Genomic DNA, 21,095 nt, shown 5'->3' with positions numbered 1-21,095 from the left:
CTTGGATTTAAAAGCAACTGCATTATCCGTAATGAGCTTTTGGGGGCATCCAAATCTTGAAAGGATATTTTTTTCAAGGAATGAGATAATGACAGAGTCTGTGGCTTGTCTAGAAGGGATGGCTTCTATCCATTTAATAAAGTAATCAGTGGCTATCAAAATCCATTTATGTTGGGTTGAGGAGGATGGGTGAATTTTCCCATTGAAGTCTAAACCCCATTGTTGAAATGGAACTTCTATGGATATGGGTTTGAGAGATAAAGGTAAGAGCTTCATTTTGCCCTCAAATATTTGGCACTTATGATAGGAGGTCACATGTTTCTTAACATCTGCAAAAAGGGTGGGCCAGTAAAAACCTGCCCTTAGAATCTTATCAATAGTAGTTTTCCAATATAGGTGTCCTCCATATCTCCTGCATGAAATTCTTGCATAAATTTGTCAACTTCATCTTTAATAAACAATTTAATAGAATTCCACCATTATCTTTCCAAAATAAAGCATTATCTATGATACAATATTTCATTGATTTCATTTTCAAAAATCTAGCTTTAGTTATAGATATACCAGGAGGAGCTTGTAAGTTTAGTAAAACAAATATGATATCTATATACCAAGGTGAATTTGTAAAAGGTTCATTGATTTGTGGAGTCGTCATCTCTTCCTGATCATCTAGGGCACCAATGAAATTTATATCTAAGGCCTGACAGTTCGATTCTTTCACGAGTTTAGCTAAACCTTGGCCTTTGATAAGTTTTGTAGGCTTTATTTCTATGTCATATTCCAAAATAGTGGCAATCCATTTTCCTCTCTTTCCTTCAGGCCCATTCTGTGTCAGAATGTCCTTCACTACTGAATTTGGAACATAAGAAATGATGTGTGAATACAAGATATATACTCTAAATTCTTTAATAGCTTTCACTAAATCTAGTGCTTTTTCTTCCATTATGTTGTATTTCGGTGTAGTATCTCTAAAAGATTTGCTGAAAAATACAATAGGTTGCTCATAACCTTGATCATTCTTTTGCAACAAGACTGTTGCAATAATATGTTCTGAAGCAAAAGAAAAAAATTATAAAATATTTTTGGAAATCAGGATGTATGAGGACTGGTGTTTTAGTAAGGGCTTCTTTGATGGCCTCAAAATACTGTTTAGCCTCTACTGTCCACTTAAGTGTTGAATCTTTCTTTAACATTTTATTTAATTCTCTGATTATTTCTGCTAAGTTAGAAATGAATCTCCTAAGGAAATTTACTTTGCCTAATATTGTAATTCTTTGATGTTTTTAGGACGATGATGTTCAGGATTGCCTCTATTCTAGCTAGATCTATTATGATTCCATCTTTGGATATTATGTGTCCCACGAGTTTACCTTCTTCTAGACCAAAGAGTATCTTTTTGGGATTTAAGGAAATACCAAATTTTCTGCATTTAATGAAAACTCTTCTTAGGTGATCTAGATGTTCATTATCTGATTTTGAAAACACTGTGATGTCATCTTGGTAAACAACTAGAAAGTCATGGATTTCTTTTTCAAAAGCTATATCCATAGCTCTTTGGAATGTTGCTCCTGCATTCATCAGTCCAAAAGGAATCTTTAAATACATAAAAGTACCTCAAGGAGTGGTAAATGCAGTCTTTGCTTGATCCTTTGGTTGAACTAAGATTTGGTTGTATCCAGAGAATCCATGAAGTAATGAAATCTTGGATGAGCCTACTACCCTTTGGAGAATGTGGTCCATTTTAGGGAGAGGGTAGTTAGCGTTTAATGACACTTTGTTCAAGTTCCTGAAATCAACACGGAGTCTGATTTCTCCTATTTTCTTTCTAGTAGTGACCAAATTAGAGACCCAGTCTGAATATCTAATTGGTGCTATGATTTGTGCATCATACATCCTATTTACTTCCTTTTCAATTAATGGCATAAGAACTGGATTAATTCTCCTAAGCTTTTGTTTAAAGAGTTATGATCTTCTTTGATAGGTATCTTATGTTGAATTATGCTGGTATCATAAGACTTAAGGTCTTCATAACTCCAGGAAAAGGCATATTGAACTCTTTAAACAGACTTATGTATTTAATCTTTTCATCTGGAGGTAAGGCTTTTGATATTTTGATAAGCTTGGGTTTTTCTTCTGTTCCTATGTTATATTCTTCTGTATTTTCTCTTAAAGGTTCTGTTAGGCCCCTATACTACTAGTGTAACCCCTTATCGTTATTAGTATAACCCACTTATTATATTGATGTACCCATGCAGTGCCCATATTGTTACTATTGTGCCCCATAGAAGCCCACTATTGTTATTATAGTGCCCTTACATTATTATTGTTATGTCGGCTCTGATTATGTTATAACCCCTTAGACTCCTATATATAGAAAGGAGGTCTTTTCATTTGTATCATCCAAGAATTGTTAATTTATGTAATGTAAAGGAGGTTGCCCCCTCGAAGAGGCTGAATTCTAAGGCGTGGATCTCTCTTTTCTATCTTTTTGTGAGCTGGTTTCATAACATTTGGTATCAGAGCTTTGGATTCTAGGGTTTCGCTGCTCCAAACAGGTCATCGTGGCATTTTCGCTATAACTTTTTTAATGTGACGTTTCCGTAGTCACACAAAAAACCCATTTGAGAAGAAATTGCGCTGAGCCTTGGGTCCGAATTTCAGAGCTTTTCGTGCGATATTTTTGGAGATATGATCTGAGGAAGTTGGTCTTTTTGCAGACTCCTGAATTACACTCAAAACAGGTGACCTGGGGAAAATCGTCATAACTTTCTTTCTGAGCATCAGATTGAAATTTCGTAAGAAGGTACAGAAAGAGGACGGACTGTAGTTTCGTGTATATATTTTTGAGAACCAAAGATCGAAAATTGTACACGTGGCACTTCATACAAGTTCGCTCTTCTGGAAAGGTCTATAATCAGGTCATCTTGGGAGATTGTGCATAACTCTTTCTTAGAGAATCCAATTTGGATCAGACTAGTGGCATTGGAAAGAGGACATAGAGGGATACTATAGTTCACAATTTCAGAACTTAAAGATCTGAAATTACAGAGTTACAGTCATTTCAAGGTCAAGCTCCTAAAATCAAGAAAAAGCAAGATGTGGAAGTTTGATGGCAAGGATCTGGTAAATTGGATACTTCAGATGGAGCAATATTTTGATCTACATGGTGTTCAACTGTTACAAAAGGTATTTATTGCATCTTCATATTTAGAACCAGATCAATTTTTATGGTATGAAGGGCTTTGTTCTCGTAAAAAACTTGTTACGTGGTCAATTTTCACGGAGGAAATGATAGCACATTATGAGGATACAAAGAGCAACACCTTCTTTAGAGCAACACCACAACAATTGGAAAGAGTAAAAGGGATTTGTGACATAATGGAAAGCAAAATTATGGAAACCAGGAAGCATACCCCTCACAACTATAAAGATGGAAGTGTTGTTTCTCCCAACCTTCCACAACCTACAAGGGTTACACCACAACAATTGGAAGAAAAAAGAGAAAAAGGGATTTGTTACAATTGTGATAGCAAATGCACTAAAGGTCATAGGTGTGCTGAGAAGAAATTATTTTACATAGAATATGAAGAGAAGGAAGAAAAGGATCAAGAAACATCAAAAGAAGAGGATATACGCCAGGACACCACCCCAGAGAAAGAAGAAATGAATCCAACGATATCTTGTAATTCAATGGACGAAATTACCACTCCTCAAACTATCAAAATAGAAGGACACATCAAGAAGAAAAATGTTCAAGAAGTGAAAGATCACATCGAGCATCAAGAAATGAATCCGGCCATATCTTGTAAAGGACTGGAAGAAATTACCACTCCTCAAAAGATAGAAGGACATATCAAGAAGAAAAAGGTTCAAGCAGAGAAAAATCACATCGAGCATCAACATCAAGTTCTCCGACTTTTAAAGGATAATGCCACTTCGGTGCAAAATCAAACGAAACAACAGGTAGATCAACATCATAGTGAAAAATGTTTTGATGTAGGTGATTGGGTATTTTTACTGCTACATCTCAAGCAAGCTATTTATGAGAAGGAAATGTTGGCAATACTACATGCTCTTAAAAAATGGCGACCTTACCGAATGGGAAGACTCTTCAGGGATGAGGATGTGGAAGCATTGTTTTGTGATATTTATATTATCCAACCAGATTGGATAAACGAAGCAAGGGACGAATGGAAGAAGGAAGAAGAAGTATGGCCACTTATTCAAAAGTTGCAAAAGATCCCAATTCAAACAAAATTGCCAGAAATTGAAGAGGAAGGAAAAATAATATTGGAACCTGGAGCAGTCACAGAAACAAGAACCCGACAGCTACGAAATCGATCAATTTCAGAGTATCTCATCAAGTGGAAGAACTTATCCGCTAAATATTCCACATGAGAGGACAAGAATTTTATACAGAAGCATCAAGAACTACTCAAGCGTTGAGGACAACACTTTTTGAAGGAGAGGGGCATGTTAGGCCACTATACTACTAGTGTAACCCCTTATCGTTATTAGTATAACCCACTTATTATATTGATGTACCCATGCAGTGCCCATATTGTTACTATTGCACCCCATAGAAGCCCACTATTGTTATTATAGTGCCCTTACATTATTATTGTTATGTCGGCTCTGATTATGTTATAACCCCTTAGACTCCTATATATAGAAAGGAGGTATTTTCATTTGTATCATCCAAGAATTGTTCATTTATGTAATGTAAAGGAGGTTGCCCCCTCGAAGAGGCTGAATTCTAAGGCGTGGATCTATCTTTTCTATCTTTTTGTGAGTTGGTTTCATAACAGGTTCCATCTTTGGTTTCCTAGCTACATCATTTGAATTGAAAAAATCTTCTAATGGGACTAATCCTTTGGGCAAAAAGTTATCTTTAAGATTTAAAATTTCAGGATCATCATTCATTATTTCTTATATTTCTAAGTTATCTATTTCTACTTTAGTGAAATTAGTGGGTTTATTCAAATCTAAAGCATTTATATCTATCTCACTATCTATGTTATTATCTAATGTACAATCAATATCTATGTTAGAGTTTTGAAACTCTCCTTTAGCATTCATGAAAACATAAATTTGAGAATCTTGTGAAAAAAAATGCTAATATTTCAAATTGTCAGGTATGACAGGTCTGTGTCTTACTTCTGCAGTGTACTTGTGGTTGGGTTGAAAAGGTAATTTGCAGGTACTAGCAAAAGTGGCTAGACTATGAGCTTGCATGTTCTGTTTCTTAGAAATGGCAACAAAATCTGTTTCAAGGTGGTCCTTAATCAAATCTAGGAAAGTCTCTATGTATTGGCTAAGTTTGGGATTATTCACAGAGTATTCTCCTTTAATTTGTTTTATAATCAATTCTGAATCTCCCATGATAGAAATTCTCTTGGCTCCAAGTTTTCTAACAATTTGTAGTCCTAAGATTAAAGCTTCATATTCTGCCATGTTGTTTGTGCATTTAAAGTTTAATCTAAAGGCATGACCTTTAGAATGATTATTTTCCATGTTGTGAATCCAAACTCCTGCACTTGCTCCTAATATATTCACAGAGCCATCAAAATCCAAATGCCATAGAGACTCATGAAATATGTTTTCACTATCAAGTGATTTGTGTTTTTCTTCTACAGCTGTGATTTCATTTTTTCCATTGTCTGAATTATACAAGATAAAAGAGTCCATATCAGAATGCATGGAGTATATGGGGAAATTTTGTGGTTTTTTTGCACTACTCACCATGTATTTCATCAAGGTCTCTCTGTAAATTTTTCTTGGCTGACCAAACACAAAGATGGTGGCATATGACATGTCTAACTGTAGAGATCCCTGCAATTTTTCTCCCCATGAGCGAGATAACAACATTCCATACTTGGGTGGGATATCAACAACTACTATGTCCATGACAATGCTCTTTGTTGGGCACTGGACTAGAGTCACACACAAATCTGTTGGGTTTTGTTATATTCTTTCCACGACTAGCCCACGTAGTTAACCAAGGGGTTAGAATGGGGGCAGACCCCCCCTTCTTTGTGTTGATTGCATAGTAGGGGGAGTCACATGGGGTTTAAGGGGTGCAGGTAACCCCACTCTATGGGGTTTGGAGCAGCACCCCAGAAAATTTTGGTTTTGGACCCTATGTTAGGTTGGGCAGACCTACCTATGGTTTTGTGCATGATTTTTCGCACATGGTTTTGGACGCGATGGTTTTCAGTCCATGGTTTTGGACGCGATGGCTTTCGGTCCATGGTATTGGATGCTTCCGCATGTATAAATATGTATTGTAACATTGAAAGGAACATAATGAAAAATCAAGCTGGTAGTCCCGGTTTTGGGATCCAAGGGAAAATCTCTGTATATATGTGTTGTATGTGTTATTCTCTCGTATTGTTTATTTTCTGTGTTTTAGAATTCGTATATAGGTAATTTCTTTACGGGGTTAAAACCTACATTTGGTATCAGAGTTGTTTTGGCTTCAAGGGGACACCTTTGTTCACTCGGGCCTGTGGTAGACCCTGTTCAGTGGGAGATCTGTGGGATCAATTCTAGTAGTGAAAGAAGATGGCGAGCAGTGGAAAGATAGAGATCGAGAAATTTAATGGTCAGAGTTTTGAGTTGTGGAAACTCAAGATGAAGGATTTGTTGGTGGATAAAGATCAATGGATCGTGGTAGATCCGGGTATTAAACCAACGGGAGTGTCTGATGAAGAATGGAAGAATTTGGATTGGAAGGCAAAGAGCACAATACGATTGTATGTATCAGATTTAGTATTGTTGAATGTATCAGGGGAAGCTACGACGAAGTCTTTGTGGGACAAGTTAGGGACTTTGTACCAATCTAAGTCTCTGATTAATAAATTGTTCCTATAGAAAAAGTTGTATAACCTGAAGATGAAAGATTGAGACTCGGTGACAGAGCATCTGAATGCGTTTAATACTATGGTAAGTTAGTTATCATCTGTTGATATCAAAATCTTAGATGAAGATAAGTGCATTAGTTTGTTGTGTTCTCTACCAGATTCATGGGATAGTCCGGTTATTGCAATAGGTAGCAATGCAACTGCTTTGCATTTTGATGAAATAGTCTCATCCTTGCTGATGGAGGAGATGAGACGGAAAAATATGGAGAGCTAGAATGGTGATGCCTTGTCTATACGAGGATGGTCCCAGAATAGAAACAAAAATAAGTCATTGAGTGGGAGATCTAAATCTAGAGGGAGATCTAAATCTCCAGGAAAACTTGTAAAGATGGTGTGCTAGAAATGCGGAAAGGAAGGGCACTGCAAAAGGGACTGTAAATCTAAAGCTCCTGACAAAGGAAAGGGATCCGATGATGCTCCTTCTGTAGAGGTGAAAACCACCTCAGATGAAGGTGGGGATGTGTACTTGGCTTCTTCAAGTACACATGTAGATCATGAGGCATGGTTGATTGACTCAAGTGCATCCTTTCACTTCACTCCCCATATAGAGTGGTTCTGCGAGTATGAGAAATATGATGGTGGTGATGTCTTCTTATGGGATAATAGGAAGGCTAGAATCATTGGTTGTGGAAAAGTAAAGTTGAAGTTGCAAGGTGGAAAGGTTAGAACACTTCCGGGTGTTCTACATATTCCTACATTGGCTAGAAATCTGATTTCTGTAAGCAAGCTAGATGATGCAGGTGTAAAAACTGTGTTCGAGAAGGATATTTTCAAAGTGGTTCGGGGAGCACTGGTATTAATTCGGGGTGTTCATATTGGAAGTCTGTACAAGCTGCAAGGTAGCACTGTTGTTGATGGGTGCAACAGTTCTGTTGTACCTGAAAGTGGAGCAGAAAATCTAGTGGTCTCTGGAGACAAGACCATGTTGTGGCATCAAAGGCTTGGACATATTTGAGAGAAGGGCCTTCGAATACTTCATGGTAAAGGTATGAGTAATAGCTCCCTGGATTTTGATTTCTGTAAAAATTGTGTATATGGGAAGCAGAATCGGGTGAGTTTCCCCTCTGGTGGTAAGAGGGAGAAACAGATATTAGAGCTTGTGCACAATGATGTGTTTGGACCTGTGAAGGTTCCATCACTGGGTAAGTTTGTGTACTATGTATCATTTATAGATGACTTCTCAAGGAATACATGGATATATTTCCTTAAGAAGAAATTTGAATTCTTTGACAGGTTTAAAGAATTTAAGGCTCTGGTGGAAAACTAGACAGAGAAGAAGATAAAGGTGCTGAGGACAGATAACGGTGGAGAGTTTTGCAGTAAGGAATTTGAAGAATTCTGTAAGAAGTATGGTATAGCACGGCAGAAGACTACTCCATATACACCTCAGCAAAATGGAATTGTAGAAAGAATGAACAAGACATTGATGAAAAGGGCAAGAAGTATGCTCAGTGGTGTTGGGCTAGGACAAGAATTCTGGGCAGAGGCGGCGGAGACAACATGTTACCTGGTCAACAGATCACCTTCATCAGTGTTGGAGGATAAGACTCCACAAGAGGTATGGATTGGTAAGAAACTCTCTCTTTAACATCTGAGGGTATTTGGATGTGATGCATATGTACATGTTCTAAAGGAGAAACAAACAGTGTTGGATAGTAAATCTAAAAAGTGCATCTTTATTGGGTATAGGGATGGTTTAAAGGGTTATAAGCTTTGGAACCCAGTAACAAGGAAGGTTGTGTATAGCTGAGATGTGGTGTTCAGAGAGGTGAAATATGTTATTAAAAATGAAGTCCAACCAAAGGAACCTAAGAAGATAGAGTTTGAGTTAAAGGAGGAAGAATCGGACTCTACAACAGAGGAGGAATTAGAAGATGAAGAGCCACAAAATCCGGGTGTGAGAAGATCAGTTCGAGAAAGAAGGCAGCCAGAAAGGTATAGTCCATCTGTTTTCTATTCAAATTTTGCTTTATCTGTTACTAATGATGATCCTAGAACTATGAAGGAAGCAGTAGATTCAGAGGATGAAAAACTCTAGAAAGAGGCCATGGTTAATGAAATGGCATCTTTGCACAAAAATGAGGCTTGGGATCTGGTGGAGTTGTCAGCTGGAAGGGAACCCATTGCCAGCAAATGGGTGTTCAAGAAGAAGACAAATAGAAGGAAAGGTGGAGAAATACAAAGCTCGGTTGATAGCAAAAGGTTATTCCCAGGTGCCGGGAATTGATTTTGGTGATATTTTTTCTCCTGTTTCCAAGGTAACTTCTATTAGATTACTTTTATCTATTGCTGTTGCTTTTAATTTTTAGGTAGAATAGATGGATGTGAAGAAAACATTTCTTCACGGGGATCTGGAAGAGGAGATCTACATGAAGCAACCTGAAGGCTTTGCGGTGAAGGGTAAGAAAGAACTGGTATGCAAGTTAAAGAAGTCTATGTATGGGTTAAAACAGTCACCAAGGATGTGGTATCATAAATTTGATACATTTATACGGGGACTTGGCTTCACCAGAAGCAAAGAAGATCACTGGGTGTATTTTAAATTAATTGGTGACCGTGTTATTTATCTAGTCTTACATGTGGATGATATGTCGCTGGTTGGAAATGACAAAGAAATTATCCAGGATTTGAAGACCCATTTGTCCTCCAAATTCAACATGAAAGATCTTGGTGCTACAAACTATATTTTGGGCATGGAAATTAAAAGAGATCGGGCAAAGAGGAAGCTCTGGTTAAACCAGAGGAAGTATGTCACGACAATACTGCAGAGGTTTAATATGCAAGATAGTGAACCAATGAAGGTTCCTATTCCTGTAGGTGTGAGGTTATCTGCTAAACAGTATCCCGAGACACAAGAAGAGGAAGAGGACATGTCCCGTGTTCCATATGCAAGTGAAGTTGGTAGCCTAATGTATGCAATGGTATGTACTAGACCAGACATTACACATGCAGTGGGAGTATTGAGCAGGTTTATGTCAAAACTAGGGAAGGAGCACTGGCCAGCAATGAAGCGGGTTTTCAGGTATTTGCGTGGCACTAGTAATTATGGTTTGTGCTACTAAGGAAGAGCAGGATTGGACAGAGTGTTGGATATTCATGGCTTTTTTGATGAAGATTGGTTGGAGATCTGGACCACAGAATATCTACAAGTGGGTATGTGTTTAACCTATTTGGAGGTGCAGTCAGTTGGATGAGTAAGAAACAATTTGTAGTGGCACTATCAACTATAGAGGCAGAATACATGGCAGCCACTCATGCAAGCAAGGAAGCAGTTTGGTTGCAGAGATTGTGTTCAAGTATGGGGTTAGTACATGGAGCTATAAGGATAGACTGTGACAGCTAAAGTGCAATTTTCTTGGCAAAGAACCCTACATATCATTCAAAGACAAAGCACATTGATGTTCAGTATCACTTTGTGAGGGATATGATAGAAGACAAAAAGGTGTTGCTGGTAAAGGTGGACACTTTGAAGAATACTACAGATGCATTGACAAAATTTGTGAGCTCTGATAAGTTCTCTTGGTGTAGAGAAATAATGGGCATTGCAGGGCTAGATAAATGACTAAGCTCTCTTGTGGCCCCGTGTCAAAAGAAAACAACAAGTGGGAGAATGTTGGGTTGTGTTATATTCTTTCCACGACTAGTCCACGTAGTTAACCAGGGGGTTAGAAGGGGGCAAGAGCCCCCCTTCGTTGCGTTGATTGCATAGCGGGGGGAGTCACAAGGGGTTTAAGGGGTGCAAGTAACCCAACTCTATGGGGTCCGGGGCAGCGTCCTAGAAAATTTTGGTTTTGGACCCTATGTTAGGTTCGGCGGACCTACCTATGGTTTTGTGCATGATTTTTCGCACATGGTTTTGGACGCGATGGTTTTCGGTCCATGGTATTGGACGTGATGGTTTTCGGTCCATGGTATTGGATGCTTCAACATGTATAAATATGTATTGTAACATTGAAAGGAACATAATGAAAAATCACGCTGGTAGTCCTGGTTTTGGGATCCACGGGGAAATCTCTGTGTATATGTGTTTTATGTGTTATTCTTTGGTATTGTTTATTTTTTGTGTTTTAGAATTTGTATGCAAGTAATTTTTGTACGGGGTTAAAACCTAAAAAATCTTTAATCATGCCAAGGCATTTGACTTGGCTAGAATCAAAGAAAAAGATGTCCTTGTATAGTCTGGTGATATCTAAGTTTAATCTCTGCATGATTGCTTTTGGAATTAAATTATGGGATGCCCCTGAATCTAGCATAGCATTATGTAAGATTTTATCATGAACATTCAAGCTAATGTAGAATGGAGGGATACCCCCTTGCTAATGTGTGCCATTTACTTTTAGGCCAAATAATAACTCGGGTTGATCATCACTAAGGTTTACATCATCTTCTCCTTCACCTATGTTTAATGTTTGAATGATTTGCGCTTTATATGATTCATTTTTCACTAACTCTATCAAAGGAATTGATATTTTCAATTTGGCTATCTCAGTCTTAATGTTGAATTGCAATTGAGTTTTGTCTGATTGTGTGAGATCTTCATAAGCAATTGTGGTATGTGTAGTTTTATCTTCTTTATTAGCAGTTGGCAATTTAGTTTGTGTACCAGCTGTTTTATTTTGGATTCTCTTATTTGGGATAGTTTGACTAACAGTTTCAGTTTGAGTTTCAACTGAAGTTATATCTACGATTTTAGGGCTCGAAGTCTCCTGAGTTCCTCTACGGAGAATTTGTAGCACTTTGTTCACGAGAGATTTTGTTATCTTTTTAGTTTGGGTTTTGATTGATTTCTTAGTGGGAATTTCAATATTCTTTTTGCTTCTAAGGTTGTACTATTTGTGAACTTCATATAGCGCAGATTCATAGCCTTGTCTGAAGTTAAAGGATTCTCCAGATTCTAATTGTAATTGTTGTAGCATGTACAATTCATGTTCTTCTTGAGTAATAAAAACAACATCTTCATTTTTAATTCCTAATAGATTTATCTAAGTATTCTCCTCTTCTTCATGGTTTTGTGAACCCTCAGCATAATTTTCCTAGAAAGGAGGTCTAATCTGCTGATCTGGTATAGCATTTTTTCTGGTGTTAGGATTTTCCCTAAAGTTGGGGTTTCTTATTGGGGGTGGCTGTTGATTTTCCCACTAAGTTTTTCTTTCCATGTTTTCTAACCTATCCATTATCCTTTCTACACTCTTTTCTAAACTATCTATTTTACCATGGGAAGTGGAGGTTTCCTCTTTAATGACAACTCGTTTCTCATTTCTCATCCTAGTTTTCTTAGCTAATAAATTTTCTTCTGCACTAACGACATTGCTTTGCATCCATTTTAATGTTTCAGGGTTTCTTTCCCTCAACTAGTAGGACATGTCAGTGTCAAAACCATCAGGAAATTTGATTAATGCTAGTTCTGGTGGAGGTTTAATATTAGCAGGGATTGCATTGTAGATACTATTGAACCTAGTACAATAGTCCTGAACTGATTCATTAGGAGCTCTTCTAATGTTATCATATTCAAATAGTATTTGCAGAGGGTTTTTCTTTCTTTCCCATCTATCAATAAACAATCTATGAAAAGTAGCTAAATCTGCAATATGATTAGCAGGTAAACCTTTGAACCATTTTTTAACATCCCTTGTCAATGTTTGGGCAAATAACCTCATTTGGACATCAGACTCATCAATCTCATGCAATTCAAAGTAATCAGTCATTTTATTCACATGTTGTTGGGCAGTATACTGACCAGTAGCATCAAACAAAAAGATTTTTCTTTGGTAATCTTGGGGCATGCCATGTAGTTGAGCTGGTAAAACCAAAGGTGCATATCTGTCTGCCATGGCTGAGATTTTGGTTTGACTGTGGGGAAAAGTAGTGGTGCTAGAAGAAGGACTTGAGATGGGTGTAGATGAACTAGATGAACTTGAGATGTTCGGTTGGAGAGGAAGCTGAGGTATGAATGGTTTAGGGGAATGAACTATGGTGGATATTATAGGTGGGGTGGTAGTAAATGAAGTTGTATTTACAATTTTTTGAAGACTCTGTAGAAATTTCAAAGGCAGCAGCAGGGAGGGAAGCTAATTCAATTGATTGTTGAAGGTAGGCATTGTCTATATGTTTTATCAAGGTTTAGGTTAAAGCTTCTAGTTTATAAAAAGTATCCAAAACAAGTTGGTCTAAATTTGGATGTATAGGCACCTTTTTGGACTCAATGAATTGAATAAAACTAGGGTCTATTACAGTCTCATGAATTGTGTTAGTGTTAGTCTTTGAAAACTTCCTCCAGTGATCAAACATGCTCTTACAAAGTGATTTTAAGGTGTCAAGGTCAAATTTTGTCATTTCAATGAGTCTTCAAGCAAAATTTGGTCACTAGGTATTAGGTCTAGGGTTTGTTTTCACTCCTTTCAAAGTTTTCCAAATGTTGGTCCATGTCACCATCAGCTGAGTGTACCATCATTCATGGGTTTTCATCATCATGTCAGGTTCCAATGGGTCATTTTACACCTTGTTCATGCTTCAGTTGTGCCTAGGTAAGGTTCATTTCCCTCTCCTAGGGTTTTGAAGGTAATTTCTCTTGGATGGTCAAATCATCAGCAAAACTTGTATCCTGATGTTCATACACCTTCCCTTATCCTTAATGTACCTTATTAAACACTTACCATCACTGATATCCCTCAAATTCCTCATTTTCGCACGAACCCTAGTTTCTTGCTACAATTTGACAATTTTCTAGACTAGGCCTGTGTTTTTCCCTTTTGGACCCCTTCCCCTCACTTAATCTGTGAAATTTCACTTTCCCTTGCTTCTTAACATCTCTCCCTACTTCCAAAAATTTTCTCAAGAATTTAGAAGCCCCTTATCCCCTTCATTTCACTTCATTTCGACAAATCCCTTGTTCCACACATTGGAATAGGTTTAACTCCAATGATGTTTCTGAGCAAGAAAAGATAAATTTAAGAAAACTGAGAGAGATTTTTTCCACAATAGGCCAAGGAATAAAAACCTCCTTCACTTTTTACACAGGTGTCATGGTTTTAGAGAAATGTCAAAAATACATTTGCCTTAGGAGAATTGATGCACCTCTAAAGTGACCTTGGGAAAATCAATATTTCTCCTAGCTTGGTTGGCCAAATGACTTGCTTGATGAGTCAAATGATAACTAGACACAAAGATATTTCCAATGAGCTATCATGAGCTCAATTTGGGGTTGAGGAAGACCTTCAAAAGTTGACTGCAACAACACTCTGCCTTTAGGCAGCCTCATTTTGCACATTTTGACCAGTCTTGGGAGATTTGACTTTTGACAGGGCAAATGAACTCCAAATTGAAAAATTAAAGTTGTGTTGGAAAGTAGACTCAATAATATTTCCAACGAGCTATCCCACGCCCAATTTTGACACCGGGAAGGCCTCCAAAACTGGTATGCAAAAAAGGCGCTATGCACATGTTCCTTGGCGCAGCGCACCCGGGTAGTGGCGCGGCGCACCTGCCTGCTCAGCAAAAATTTCACTCAAATAATCTTGAAAACTTTATTCCACAAGTAAGTGAAGCATTCTACTTTTCCATTTCAAAATATTTACTCATCCTTCATGGTGTTTTAAAAGGTGAAAAAACAAACCCTACTTGCTGCACAGTTACACTATAAAAATTGCCTAGGGTTTGCAAAATTGTCATTTTTGCTGTCTTATTCCCCTATATCATTTTCACATCCCCTTCACTACATTTGATTTCCCATTCCCCCTCTCATTTCCAATTATCCTACTCCCCTATCCCTAAAACCCTATCAAATTCCCATTATTCCCAAACCCTAATTGGCATCCCCAAACCCTATCACTCCCTAAAAACCACTATATCCAGCATCAAAATCCCTCATTCACTGTCCCCCTCATAAGTCCCATTCATCAAATAGCAAACACCTATTCTTAATATAAAATCTCTTCATACTCATCATTGAAAACCAAACAATGGCAAATATGGAAACAGATTCACCTTATGAAAGAGATGAGGAAACAGTGAGTGATTCCTCCCAAGAGATTCATGCACCAAGAAAACCACACAAGGGAGGAAAACACATCCAGGAGGAGCCCACTACACTTACAGAGCTATTGGCTTGTCCTCTTGCAATAGCATGTTTCAAACATCAGTCTTGCTATCAGTTTTGTGAGATGGTGGAAAGAGTCAAATACCACCATGAGCTTGCTAGACTTTTTGTCCTTCATCTTCACAATGGCCAGGTCAACTTGGCAGGTGTTACATTCACTTTGACACCTGAAACTATAGCTGAAGCAACAGGTATTTCAAATGTGGGTGAATAGTGGAACAAAGGACAGCTGGTGGACAAAGAGCATTATGAGCCTTATATCAAGGCTGGCTATCAGAAGCAAATCAGTAGGGTCTTCCCTTTCAGATACCTATAGGACACATATGCTCCACTCATGAAGCTCATAATCAAATACTTCAGCTGTGAAGGCAGATTTTCTCGCTTATACACTTATCATGTCAGATTATTGATGCATTTCACTAGAGTGAGGATGATGAACCTCCCCTATTTCATGTGCCAGAATATTGAGAAAATGACCACATTGGTGCAAAGGAAACCTCCTCATCAACAGTACAACAACATTTATCATTTTGCACTGATCAAGATTGTGGTTTTGCATCAGCTGAGTTTGCTGAATGTTTCATGGGATGATTTCATTTCACATGAGGTTTTCACAAGTCCTCAAGTGACCCCATCAGTTTTTCATGAGGCAGGAGGGCCTTCACATCAGCAAGAAGTTCATGAGACTCAAACAACTAGTGTGCCAGTATTTGTCACTTACCAAAAGGGCACAAGGAGATTATTTGTAGCAGCCAAATGAGTACTATCTCCACCTGGGGTGGAAGGGGTCTCGTTTCCTTCAACAACAAAGCAGGTACAGGACAAAGGTAAACAACCAGTGCATAATGAGAGGCCTTCTAAAGGTCAAGGGAGGGAGTTCATTTTGATTCAAGATGAGGACTCTGATTTGGGCTCCCATAGCTCAAAACTCAAGGAGATCATCAAGGAACAAGAAACTGACATTCATGACTTAGCTCTTAACCTGGAAAGAGCTAAGTGGATCATAAACTACCTTGAGAAAATGAACAAGCGGTTGGAAGACCAGCAGACTATCATAGAGCTGCAAAACATAAGAGAAAATCGGCAAGCAGCAAAGAGGAGGAAAGTCAAGTTGACACCGTTTGAGTAAGAGATTGAAGTTGATCGGGAATCTTGGCTTGAAAGGGAAAACATGCACTTGGAGAGGTTGCTTGAGAAGGCCAACAAGGAGAAGAAGATGTTGAGGCACATGGCTTTCCATTATTTGGCAAGAAACAAGATTTGCAAATTGAGGAAAACTTTGAGGAGGAAGAAAGAGCAAGATAAGCTCAAGATCTTGGCTGAGGCTTCCTTGATCCAACATAGTATTTGATGCAGGTCACTCAGTGCAAATTTCAAGAAAGTTGGCACACTTTTTGTCAGTTTTGAATTTTTGGAGGAAAAAACAGGTTTTTCTACCTAGTGCATAGCGCCACCCGGTGCTCACTTTTGCTAGGGACCTCCTTTGGAGGAAAACTTTACATTTTTGGATTCCTCATACAAAATTATGAATACCCAGAAATTACTAGAAAGTTTTGTCAAGTTTTGGGCCTCCAAAAGGGTCCAAAACACCTCAAAAATTCCCTCTCTGCCCCTTTTGGGCCACACAGGAAGCAGTGTTTGGAGAACTCACTTTCGGATGGGAAAATGGACACTAAATTCAGAAATTCCACCTGTTCTGGAAAGTAGACAGATAGACCTTTCCAACAAGCCCACTTGGAGAAAATTTTGTGCACGGGAAGGCTTTCAAAATCAGCTGAAAAAAGGTGCTATGCACAGGGAAAGTGGCGCGACGCATAGGATGGAAAATTGCTATTTTTGCCAAAAAACTCTGTTTTTCGCTTAGTTTTTTCTCAGTTTTACTTTTATCTCTCTCATGGTCAAAATCATGATGTAATTTGATGTAAATGGATGGAATTTGATATAAAAATGATAAAATTTCACTCATGGCGGTAGATACATCATGAAAAGGCAGTTTTGAACTGAATGAATCAGTTTCCTAGGTTTTAGAGGCAAGTTGTTCCATTGCCTACTTTTTAGTTCTTAGTTTAGATCTTGTTGAAATAGCTCCTAAACTCATGAATTCGACCCCTAAAGCCTAGCATGAGTTTTTTGTTGCCTATATCTAGTACTTTTTCAGTCATTTGTAAAGGTTGGACTCTTGTGAATGCTTTGAGCATTATTGTACATTCATCTCTGTAGTTTGGCAAAGGAATAGACTAGGGTTTGTAGCATTTTGTGGGATTCTTGTAGCAAGTTGATTTGGTATTGTTTTTCCTTCTATAATTCAAGTTTACATGTGTTTATGTATGCCATTATCTCTCTCTTTTCAGCTAAACTAAATGAATCAAGGATAAAGGTAGAAATCATTGATGTTGCAGTGCTCTACCTAGGGTTTGTTTAGTTTTTCATGTTTTCAACTGTTTGAAGAGGATTCCTGAAATTCTCATGCTCTCTCCAACTCCTCACCAGTCTTAAGACTATCCATCTCACTTATTTCAAAGTACTAAACCATTTGCCTACCTCACCCCACAGAAACCTCTACAAGACTGAGTCCATTCCCTAGACCCAAATCTGCCTTTCACATTTGAGCCAGCAAACCAACATTAAATTCAATAAAACTCCTCTGAGCATATACCTAGCCTAAAATTAGTGTTTATATCAGTCATCTCAAACTTCATTGACCATATTTTCCTGAGATTGACAAGGAGAGAGCCCTCTCCCGACCTGGTAGGGCTAGCTACCAAGTTAAGCGTGGTTTGATGTTACCCTAGATCCTGCCTTTCTCAGCCTGAGGTAGATTTAAGCCATAACAAATTGAATTTTCTGATTTGGTTCTAAATAATGAAAGCTCAAATGACAGATCAAACTGAATATCCTCTAAACTTGATAATTCTTTGGGGAGTGAATTTGCTTTAACTAACTGACTACTACTTCCTTGAGTTTCTACCTTTTTTGATTTTATTAAAATTCTGTCAGGGTCATCAACTATTGTTGCAGGGTTTGGATCTGGATTTGCCCTAGTATAGTGTGTTCTCCTCGAAGCCATAATTTTAGTTTTTTAATTGTTTTATGAAACTTTTTAACAACTCTAAGATGACCTTAAGGTGCAAAAGGTAAAATTTAAGATTTCCTTAAAGTTTTATTACACTGAGGATTAGTCCCTAGTATGGTTGTCAATATGTTATCACTCCAAAATTTCTCTAGAGTTGTTAGGAAAGAAATAATAGAGGTAACCACAAACCTACTTTGGAGATCAGGATCTAGCCTTCCTAATGCTCAGAGAGGGCTCCCTGTTTATGATTTAACTTTGTTTAATTAATTGATTTTAGGCTAGTTATGATTGTACTTGGATTTTGATTTTGATTTGGTGGTGGGATCACTTACTTAGATAGATAGAAGGATGTCTTTTACCATTGGGATATGGGGTCAAATATCAAACAAACATGACTAGATCAAGTTCTAAAAATAGTGTTTACAGGGCAAGATAGCTGAGTAAATTCAGATCTTAAGGCTGGATGGTGAAATGGTTTTCAATCGGATCCAAGGAGAAATTAAGGATTCCTTAAACAAGATTATGAAGGAAGTGAAAGATGTCAACTAGGATGGGAGAGAAATTAAGGATTCTCAGATACGAAAATCAAAATAAAACATTAAAATGATTAATTGTTCAAGGCAGAGTGTGCTTAAACAAATTCTGAAATAAATTTCCAGTTAATTCATTCAATTTAGGTAACATGCAAGTTTGTGAAACACATAAGAAAATAAAAATTAGACAAAGAAAATACTTCACTAAAGTAGCTCAACACATGAATCCTATAATGAAATCTCTTTATTATTCAGTCCAGTCTGGTGACTTGAAAAAATGATACAGTGAACCCTTAGGTTTCAAATCAATACAAATCTACAAATGTCTAGTAATCCACCCCAATACTTCGAATTATAAAGTATTTATACAAAAATAGTTTACAAAATATCCCAAACTGTCTTGGGAATTAATCTAGGAAAAAGAAATATATTCATGCAAGAAGATAGAGACAGATGTTCAACTGTTGTATGTTGTCCCTATTTATTTGGTTGTGTTGTCTTTATGCTTTTGATCTTTTGTTGTTTATTCTCTGCCTTGCTGTTGGTCTTCATGCTGGCTGTTCTTTTTACTTTTCCCTTTCAACTGATACTCTTTACCCTGATACTCTTTCATCTGGCTGGCCTGTTATTTTTCTTTTACTGTGTTTTTTCACTTTGAATGTGCATTTTTACAGTAAGTCATTTAACTTCTCCCAAATATCTGCATTTGGTAATTTTATATCTACCATTTTCCTATAAATTTCATCTACTTCTGTGTACTTAGCAAAGGTTGGCAGTTCACAAAAAGTTGCTTTACCTCATGCTAAAGGTAAAACAAGTTCTCAAATGTCTGATATAGAACCTTTCCAGTAGACATCCCCTTCATAGAAGAGTTATTTGCCTGATTCTTTGCCACCTCTCTGATTTTCTTGTTGTAGTCTTCTTGTGGCATCAATTTGTCATTTATCACCAGGGAATTTGGTAGAACTTTCTACCTGAAAACATCAAACTTTACCATGAACCTGTCTATATCCAGTTGCATGGTTTGGCATTTGTCCTCAATGGTCATCATCAAATTTTTCTTGGTGAGCACCTTTTTAACCTCCAGTATGGTGCCTGTCCTGTCAGCTATGTCCAGCTCCTGCAATTCATATTTATTTTTAGAGTTAAGGAAATGGATTATTCTTATGGCTTCTTCTGGCATGTCTCCTAGTTCAGCCTTAACTCTTTGTATTGCTTCTGTAGCTTCTTTGACTAAGTCATTTCTCAAAGATGACTTGTATAGATGGCCAAATATCATTGACAGAGTGAATGATATTGGCCCATAACTGTTCTTTAACTTGGCCAAGTGGCTCCTTTAATGTTAGTTATTTCTCTAAGCTCTTCGTTCTTTCAGTCAACCTGGTTGACTTCTGAACTTCCTCCTTGTGCATAATCTGTGCAAGCTTATTCTCATTCTCTAAACTTGTTATCTTTTCTTTAAGCTTATTTATCTCCGTGGTCTGAATGGACATCTCTTCCATTTCTTCGACCAATTTGCTTGCCTCATAACTTGGCTGAGCCGCAGCTATTGTCGAACCTGTTGCTGATGTAGATGTCATTGCAGCTGGAAGTGTTGTAGCCAATGGAGTTGTAGGAGCCAATGAAGCTTCCAATGTGGATGGTGCTGTTGTAGTAACTGTTGGAATGACAGTGGAAGTGGCAATCTCAAGGCTGGCCTGTTTCAGCTGTATTAAGCTATCCAACTCCTCCATTTCTTTCAATTGGTCATTAAGTTGTAGAACCAAATCCATCATCTCCTCCTGCTGTGTTTGGCTTTCTAAGACCTTTTTTGTCTGTGGATGCTCTGAATGAGGCAGTTTCAGTTGCTTCTTCAAAGCAACAATATCCTCATTCTTTTTCTTTATCAATTTCTCAGTAGCCTTGACATCATTGGGATCATGTCCAAGCTCAATCACCAAGTCTTCCAGTGACTTGATTCTATTGTCCTTGGCCTGTGAGGAGGCCTTTTCTAGTTTGTACTGTGCAGTGATATTATCTAGTGAGCCTTGGAGTTTGTGCATAGTCATAGCTTTGTTTGTCATGGTGGAATAGATCATCTCACTTGCCTGTTTGTGAAACTCAATTTGGTAAATGGGGTGAACATCCCTGGCCAAAACTTCAAAATCTGTTTTCTTATAGTCTGTTGATGATCTTGGTTGCTAGACTATGGGTTGCATGAATGTCATTTGCATCTTCCCAGTCTTAATGTCGAAGGCTGACATTAACCTATTTTGATTGGCAGGTGTTTGCTTGAAGTACTGGGCATAAGTCTCAGCCTTCAATGTCTCATTCCTCAACTTAATTTCCTTGTACCTTTCTTTAATATCTTTCTCTTTATCCACAGGCCTGGTGGATGAAGAGACTTCAATGTTGAGTTGTTTCTCAATAAGTTGAGTGTTTGATGTAGAAGGCTGGGTGTTTCTTCTGAAGCTGTTGGGCCTTTGCTACTT

Source organism: Pinus tabuliformis, chromosome 7 (genome assembly GCF_031772625.1).
Source record: "Pinus tabuliformis cultivar Carrire ecotype Pingquan chromosome 7, CPIR1, whole genome shotgun sequence".
In the NCBI taxonomy this organism is placed as follows: Eukaryota; Viridiplantae; Streptophyta; class Pinopsida; order Pinales; family Pinaceae; genus Pinus; species Pinus tabuliformis.
The sequence above is the reverse complement of the archived record's forward strand: the minus strand, read 5'-3'. Positions refer to the sequence as shown.